Genomic DNA, 8,681 nt, shown 5'->3' with positions numbered 1-8,681 from the left:
AGACACACACACACACACACACACACACACGGAGAATGCCATCTGAAGATTGGGGTTACGTTCTCACAAGCCAAGGAGTTTACCAGCAGCTAGAAAAGAGGCCTGGCAGGGACCCTTCCCTAGAGCCTTCAGAGAGCATCTTATTTCAGACTTCCAGCCTCCAGAAATGTGAGAGAATAAATTTCTGTTGTTTAAGCCACCCGGTTTGTGGTGCTAGCAGCCCTAGCAAAATAATTGGGTCCTCTCTCGGGGCCCAGGGGAGGGTTGTACAAGTGAAAAGTCCCTGGCAAATCTGCCTTTTGCTCATGAAGATAGCTAGTTTCATTTCATAAAATCAAGAATTGTGCTTTAAAAAATCTTTTTGCACATCAGTATTTAAAATCTGTAATTTTTAAAAAAGATTTTATTTATTTATTTATTTGAGGAAGAGAGAGAGAGAGCAAGATCAGGGAGAGGGGCAGAGGGAGAGGGAGAGAGAGAATCTCAAGCGGACTGCCCTGCGTGGGGAGCCGGACACCGGGAATTGATCTCACGACGCTTGAGATCATGACCTGAGCCCAAATCAAGAGTCTGTCGCTTAACAGACTGAACTACCCAGGGGCCCTTAAAATTTGTAACTTTGACCCTCCTATGCAGATAACAAATAATTCAATACCATCTGAAAGCACTTCCGTTATGGGTAATGGTGTCGGGGAATCAAGATTGAATGACTTCCAAAGTGGTGTTCTTTTGAGTTTTGAACGAGGCAAACTCTTTTTTTTATTTAAAAAAATGTGATTGATTGAGTGATAATATACACACAATAAAGTGCCCGAATCTCAGGCATAGTGAATGCTCACTGCTACACATGCCTGTGTAACCAGCACTGGGATGGAGATCGCCGCGGGTCGTGCTGACTGCCCGGGAGTTTATTGTAATGTTCTTCCTACTGTTCCTCTTTCTCCTCAACCTCCTGTAATCCCTGCTGTATGACTGTTACTGCTAGGTTACATAGTCCGTTGCTATTCATAGCTTTTATCTCTTTGGGGTGAATTTGTCTCTTTAGCAGTATAAATCCCCTTTTTGTTTTTATAGTTTTGCTTCTGAAAGCCTCTCACTGCCTGATCTCTTTTCTTCGTTGCTTCCTTGCGTGTGTATATAATTTTCAGATACTGAGGAAGGTTTGTACCTTTGTTTGGGGGGGGCTACCTTTAAAAATTATTCTTCTAGGGCCTGGGTGGCTCAGTTGGTTAAGCGACTGCCTTTGACTCACGTCATGATCCTGGAGTCCCGGGATCGAGTCCCGCATCCGGCTCCCTGCTCGGCAGGGAGTCTGCTTCTCCCTCTGACCCTCCCCCCTCTCGTGTGCTCTCTCTCTCATTCTCTCTCTCCAATAAATAAATAAAATCTTTAAAAAAAATTATTCTTCTATATCATATCTTCAGATATCTGTTTTTATAGGCAGTATCTATTCATTCCCTACTCCAAATGATGATCCTACTGTTTCTTCTCCCTCCTTCCTTTTGCCCTATCACCCAATGTTAGTCAATAAAGTTATCTTTTTTGTATTTAGCTTTGTATTAAATATACATATACTTCTTTTATTTATTAGTTTTAAGTGATATTATTTGCGTTCCAGCACTAGCAAATTTGCTCTAGTTCTGATCTCTTTCCTTTTTCTTTTTTTTTCTCAGTTGCCTCAGTTCTATAATGTGAGTGCAGATAACCACACCACATCCCCCCATTTGTTTCGTTGTAGTTCCGTAGACTGCATATATTCAGTGATCATCCACGATTTTTTGGCTGTGGGTTCCTTAGTTATCTCTTGATTACCTGAAATCCATCCTCTAATAGTTATGTTTTTAAAGATTTTATTTTTAAGTAATCTCTACACCCAGTGTGGGGCTCGAACTTACAAATCTGAGATCAAGAGTTGCAAACTCCACCGAGCCAGCCAGGTGCCCCTCTAATAGTTATTTTAAAACGGGCTCTTAAGAAGGAATGATATTCCTTGGATTCTTGCTTATTCACAATTATTTGTCTATAGCCTTTATTGTTTTTTAAAGATTTATTTATTTATTTGAAAGAGGGAGAGGCCACGAGCAGGGGGAGGGACAGAGGGAGAAGCGGACTCCCTGCTGAGCGGGGAGCCAGACAAGGGGCTCCATCTGACAACCCTGAGATCATGGCCTGAGCTGAAATCGAGTCGGATGCTCAACACCTGAGCCACCCAGGCGCCCCACTATAGCCTCTATTCTTGAAGGAAATTCCATCTGGACACAAAACCCTTTCTTGAATATCTAAAAGGTACTGAATTGGGTACCTGGGTGGCTCAGTCAGCTAAGCATCTGCCTTGGGCCCAGGTCATGATCCCAGGGCCCTGGGATCAAGTCCTGCATCGGGCTCCCTTCTCGGCGGGGAGCCTGCTTCTCCCTCTCCCTCTGCCTGCCGCTCCCCCTGCTCGTGCTCTCTCTGTCTCAAATAAATAAACAAAATCTTAAAAAAAAAAAAAAAAGAATTGCCCTACTTCAGGGCTCATTGTATTAAAAATGCACATATTTCCTCATGAAAGTTTTAAGAAGTCACTCCCGCTTTGAACGAATTCCCTTAGAACCAATTCGTTCCTAATGTGAAGTGTGTTGGGTGGGGGGGCATGAGAACGTGAAATCATAGCTTTCTTGGCATCCTGGTTTCTCTTAGGGTGGCTTTAATGATGTAAGAATCCCCGTGGCTGGGTTGACCTAGCCTGGGTGGGAATCTGAGTGGAGAAGGAGGGTCTTTCCGCCCAAGGGGAAGCATGAAGCCCATGGACATGGGAGGAGTCAGACCGTAAAGCCATTACCTGGCTGAGGGAAGGCCCTTCTCATTGCAGGCCATGCTGGGAAGTCAGCATTCCAGTAGGAAAGCTTCTAGCGCGCAATCAGCGGGTGAAGTTCTCAAAGGGGCCATCAGATGGCAGCCTCAGCCAAATTACTGAAGTGCGTGTTTTCGATGGACAGAATTTTGCTGCTGGGAGACTAGTAGAGGCCCTGAGGTCTAGCCCTTTGGTTTCACAGCCCAGGAACTCCAGCCAGACTGAGACTACTCTGCGGGAAGCCACGCATCAAATCCGTGGCAGAACTGGGGTTCCTGTGACCTCCTGACAAGAAATCTCTCTATAATGGTAATCTGAAAGGAGTGCTCCTCACCTCAAAACAAAATATAGAAAAGACAGAGGAGGGCTGTTTGAATATTCACACAGTCCTGTGAGTTTGAGTACAAAGCCTCGAAGGCTAAACCTTGAGCCTCAAGCAGATTTTTGTCAAATGGGCTTATTTGCTTTAAAAAAGGTGGGGGAGGATACTAGCCCTTTATCTGATAAGTCATTTGCAAATATCTTCTCCCATTCGGTAAGTTGCCATTTAGTTTTGTTGACTGTTTCCTTTGCTGTGCAAAAGGTTGTTTTTTTTTTATCTCCATGAAGTCCCAATAGTTCATTTTTACTTTTGTTTGCACCCTAATGTTGATAGCAGCAATGTCCAGAATAGCCAGAATATGGAAAGAGCCCAGATGTCTATTGACAGATGAATGGATAAAGATGTGTGTACACACACACACACACACACACACACACACACACACAGGAATATTACTCAGCCATCAAAAATAATGAAATCTTGCCATTTACAATGACGCGGATAGAGCTAGAGCATATTATGTTAAGCAAAGGGGCACCTGGGTGGCTCAGTCGGTTGGGCGTCTGCCTTCAGCTCGAGTCATGGTGCCGAGTCCTGGAGTCTGGGGTCTGGTCTGGCTCCCTGCTCAGCGGGGGTCTGCTTCTCCCTCTGCCCCTCCCCCTGCTCGTGCTCTCTCTCTGTCTCTCTCTCAAATAAATAAATAAATAAAATCTTTTAAAAAAATGGTGCTAAGCAAAATAAGTCAGTCAGAGAAAGACAAATACCATATGATTTCACTCAAATATGGAATTTAAGAAACAGAACAGATGAACATAGGGAAAGGGAAGGAAAAATGAAATAAGAAAACAGAGAGGACGGCAAAGCATAAGAGATGCTGAACTCTAGGAAACAAACTGAGGGTTGCTGGAAGGCAAGTGGGTGCAGGGATGGGGGGATGGAGGGATGGACATTAAGGAGGGCACGTGATGTAATGAGCACTGGGTTTTATATGCAACTGATGAATCACTAAGTCCTACTCCTGAAACTAATGATACAATATATGTCAACTAAACTGAATTTAAATAAAGAATTTTAAAAATAAAAATAAATAAATAAAAAATAAAAAGAGGTAGGGGAGGACAGAGGAGGGGAATTCATAGATACAAGACAGACTGATCCTGGGGAAGTAAGGAGACTGCGGCCAGAGAAACCAAAGAGAGATCCCTGGAGGAGATGAGCTTTGAGTTGGGTTAGACGCAAGGAGAGGAGAAAAGGCGACAGACACAGGATGGTTAGTACGTACCCAGGTGAAAAAAAGCAGGAACAATCCTACATGGACACAGGGCTGGCCCTATTGAAATGGCATGCGAATCCAGCTTCCCTGGGGCTTCAGGCCCCCCTCTTTCCATAGGCCCAGCTCTCTGAACTGTCACTGGCAGAGAAAGTTTTCTCCCACCAAGCTTCAACATCACACAGTGAATTTAAGCAATTGCTCTCTTTCCCGGGAGCACTGGCCTTTTAGGCCGGTCTGTCATTTTGGATGAAAGGGTATTGCCCACCCTGAGTAACAATATAGAGAAGGAATTGGAGGGGAGCAAAATGCTGTCCAGGTCCCTTATTTAAAGTGGAGAGTCTCTCTCACCGAGAAGGTCAATGGGAAAGGAAATGGGTGAGCGAGGCATGCAGGGTGAGCCTTGAAGGTCAGAAAGAAGAGTTGAGATCTGGAGCTGGAAGCAGGTGGATGCATCACTGCGCCTAGGACAGTAGGCGCTGAACGTGTTAGCTGAACTGCTGCATCTTTATTGACCCTGCAAAGGCTCACCTGGCAAGAGAGCGGCATAATGAAAATGGTATTTAGGAAAATTATTCCAGCACAAGTACCTGAAATGGATGGAAGGAGCAAGAGCTTGGTGGAAAGACTATTTTGTGTTTTTTTAAAACAACTTTTGGGATATATGATTCACCCACTTAAGGTGGGCCGTTCAATAGTGTTTAGTATATTCAAAGATACATGCAATCAACCATAATCCAGCCCATCTTAGAACATTTTCCTCACCTCAAGAAGAAATCCCATATCCTTTATCTATCACCCTCTATGTCCCCATCCCCCTGTCCCCCAGCACTAAGCAACCGTGAATCAATTTTCTGTCTCTATAGATTTCCCTATTCTGGACTTTCATAGGAATGTCCGTGTGTATGGTATGTAATCTATTCTGACTGGCTTCTTTCACTTAACATAATGTCTTCAAAGTCCACCCATGCTGTAGCCCGTATACATACTTCATACATTTTCCTGGCTGAATAATCCCATCATATGTATATGCCACACTTTGTCAGTTCATCCGTTGAGGGACATTTGGGTTGTTTCCATCTCTTGGCCATTATGAAGAATGCTGTTACAAACATTCACGTACAAGTTTCTGTGTGGACATCCGTTTTCATTTCTCTTGCCCGGAATTGATGGGTCATATGAAACTGTATTTAATCATTTGAAGGACCGCCTGATTGCTCTCCAAAGTGGCTGTACTATTTTACATTTTCACCATCATTGTACGAGGGTTCTCATTTCTCCACATTCTCACCAACACTTCTTCCCACTGACTTTTTGATTCTAGCCATCCTAATACGTATGCAGTGGTGATTCACTGTGGTTTTGTCTTTCACTTCTCTGATGACTCCTTATATCAAATATTTTTCATATGATTTTCTCTATTGTTTTTCTTTTCTCCATTTCATTGATTTCCACTATGATTTCTTTGTTTTATTTTATTTTAAAGATTTTATTTATTTATTTTACAAAGAGAGACACAGCAAGAGAGGGAACACAAGCAGGGGGAGTGGGAGACGGAGAAGCAGGCTTCCCGTGGAGCAGGGAGCCTGATGCGGGGCCCAGGACCCTGGGACCATGACCTGAGCCAAAAGCAGACACTTAACCACTGAGTCACCCAGGCGCCCCTGATTTCTTAAAAAAAAAAAAAAAAAAGATCTATTTATTTATTTTAGAGGTGTGGGGGTTGGGCAGAGGCAGAGGGAGAGAGCAAATCTGAAGCAGGCTCCATGCTCAGCAGGGAGCAGATGCAGGGCTCGATCTCATTACCCTGAGATCATGACCTGAGCCGAAATCAAGAATCGGACGCTTAACTGACTGAGCCACCCAGGTGCCCCTTCCACTCTGATTTCAACTATTTTCTTCCTTCTGCTCACTCTAGGTTTAGTCTAATCTTCTTTTCCTAGTGTCTTAAGATGGAAGGTGAGGTTGTAGATTTCAGATCTTTCTTCTTTTTTAATGTAGGCATTTGCTGCTAAAAATCCTTCTAAGCACTGCTTCAGCTATATCCCAGAAGTTTGGGTATGTTGCATTCCCCTTCATCTTAAAGCATTTTCTGTGGGGAAAGATATTCCAGAGTTTGGGTAAAGCCATAGGGGTGGAAAAGCTCAGGGCAAGTTCACAAAATGCTGGCGTTTCTCAAGGCTCCGACATTAGGCATCCTCTTCTCTCTCCGCTCCCTCCCCCGAGGCAACCTCCTCTATGGTATGCCGATGGTTTATACTATCTTCTGGACACTGATCTCAGAGCTCAGATCCTTTCCCTGAGCTCCAAACCAGTACTTGGAATTGTCTACTCAATATCTTCCCTCAAACTCACTTGATCAAAACTGAACTTTAAAAAAAAATTGTTTCTCAGTCTTTTGGCTAAGATCAAGTGTAGTATCTGTTCCGATCAGTTTAATACCTGATATGTCCTGGATCCGAAGACAATATATTAAATGGATTTTTGGAGTGGGGAGGTGGAAAAGGAGTTTGCTCCGTCCACTCTATGCATTGACCTGGCATTGCAGTACTCCCAGGAACGGTGCTCCCCCCAAATCTCCTCATTCAACCTCAAACCCGGCCACCTTGTCACTACACAAGGCCAAGCTTCCATTTTCCCTCAGTTACAGCAATAGCCTTCCATTTGGTCTTCTAGAACCCTCTCTTACCTCCTTCCAAGCTCTTCTCCATATGACGGGCAGGATAATCTATTTGAAATGATCATGTCACCACCTGTAGTGACATTAGTTAATTTTTGGCTGTCCAGCACCAGAACACCCTTCCTGTGCTGGAGAATTCTCCTTATGTGTCTTGGTTGGATGCTGAGCCTGGCTCCCGAATTGTTTGTAGCCACATACAGACTTATTTCTTTAAGTTGTCCTTCGGCTCCTGCCAGCCCAGCCTAGTTTGGGAGCCTGAGACAAGCCCGGCTCTCTCTTCCTCTGCAGGTGTGGTGAACTCCCCTTCTCCTCGCCTCTTCCTTGGTTTCTTCCATTTTCCCTTCAGGGCTCATGAGTGTCACTTCCTCAGGGTGACTTTGGTGACTTTGTGACTTCATAGGCTAAGGCAGGTTTCTTTGTTATAAGCTGTTACCGAATGTGGTGCTTTCTCTGGGAATCACTTGCCCTTTGTGTTAGTTATTGCTCATCAGTTACTAGGTGCTTCCATGGGGTCAGGCACTGAATATGCCCAGAAGGGTCAGGCAGCTGCCTGTAAGGATCCTACAGTTTCACTGGGGGCCGCAGACAGCACTATGGGATATGTGCTGGAATAGCCCTGGAGTGGACAACAACGAAGTGCCTTAGGGGGGGTTGGTACGGGGGTGGGGGGAGGCAAGGAGCTGACCGCCTGCAGGAATGCAGGCCAGCCGTGCAGAGGGACAGTGGCACTTGGGCCAGGTCCTGGAGGAGTTTGCCAGGAGCAGGATGGTAGGAAGTCCTTCTAGGCAGAAGGAATATTTATGCTCAAAGCCACAAAGTGAAAAAGCATATGGTGGACCAGTGAGAGGCAGAGTACGTTGGTGTCACTTGAACAGAGGGCAAGGAAAGGAAGAGGGAAAGAGGAAGGTAAGGAAAGAGTAAGAATGCCAGAGACAAGCCCGGAAAGCTGGGTCGGGTCTGGTTCAAAAGAGCCTCAGATGCCATACTCACCAGGAGCCTGGCTTTGGTCCCATGGGCCATAAGGAATTATTTTAAGCAGAGGAACTGTTTGAGATACCTAATTCTGGCTATAGTGTGAAGGAGAGATTGAGGACTGAGTGACAAGCAGATCCATATGGAGGCCATATCTTCACAGCTCCTGAGAGAGAGAGAGAGAGAGAGAGAACTCAATACATGGTCGTAAATGAATCAATGAAGAAACAACCATGAAGCAGGAACATATGTGTTAAGTGCCATATGAGAAAGTCTGTATGCCGTGGGAAGCCAGGCAACGTGGGGGAGGGATAATAAAGCCCTGAACTAGAGAACTGGCAGAGAAAATCAAGGATAGGTGAACTTAGGTGTTCTGAAGTAAAAGCAATGTGGCTAAGTAATGAACTGCATATAGGTGCTTAAAGGAATGACTGAATCAGGGCTAGGTTTGGCTGGCAGTCAACAAATAGACTTAAAACAGAGAACCCAGGTAGCAATCCGGAGCTGGTATAGTGCTCTTGTGTCAGGGACTTACCACATACGGTCCCTTCTATCCTGTTATTCAACATTCTCAACACATGGCTTCATGACATGGTCCCAGATG

At 44.8% G+C, this 8,681-nt stretch overlaps 1 non-coding gene across 1 annotated transcript; it reads left to right on the top strand.

Moving 5' to 3' along the window:
* Positions 1-6,807: 6,807 nt before the first annotated feature.
* LOC144379968 (U2 spliceosomal RNA) lies at positions 6,808-6,998 on the top strand. The gene has a single exon (XR_013443587.1). It is a non-coding gene; the product is annotated as a U2 spliceosomal RNA (small nuclear RNA).
* The last annotated feature ends 1,683 nt before the right edge of the window (positions 6,999-8,681 follow it).

Source organism: Halichoerus grypus, chromosome 13, assembly GCF_964656455.1.
Source record: "Halichoerus grypus chromosome 13, mHalGry1.hap1.1, whole genome shotgun sequence".
Taxonomy (NCBI): Eukaryota; Metazoa; Chordata; class Mammalia; order Carnivora; family Phocidae; genus Halichoerus; species Halichoerus grypus.
The sequence above is the reverse complement of the archived record's forward strand: the minus strand, read 5'-3'. Positions and strand labels throughout refer to the sequence as shown.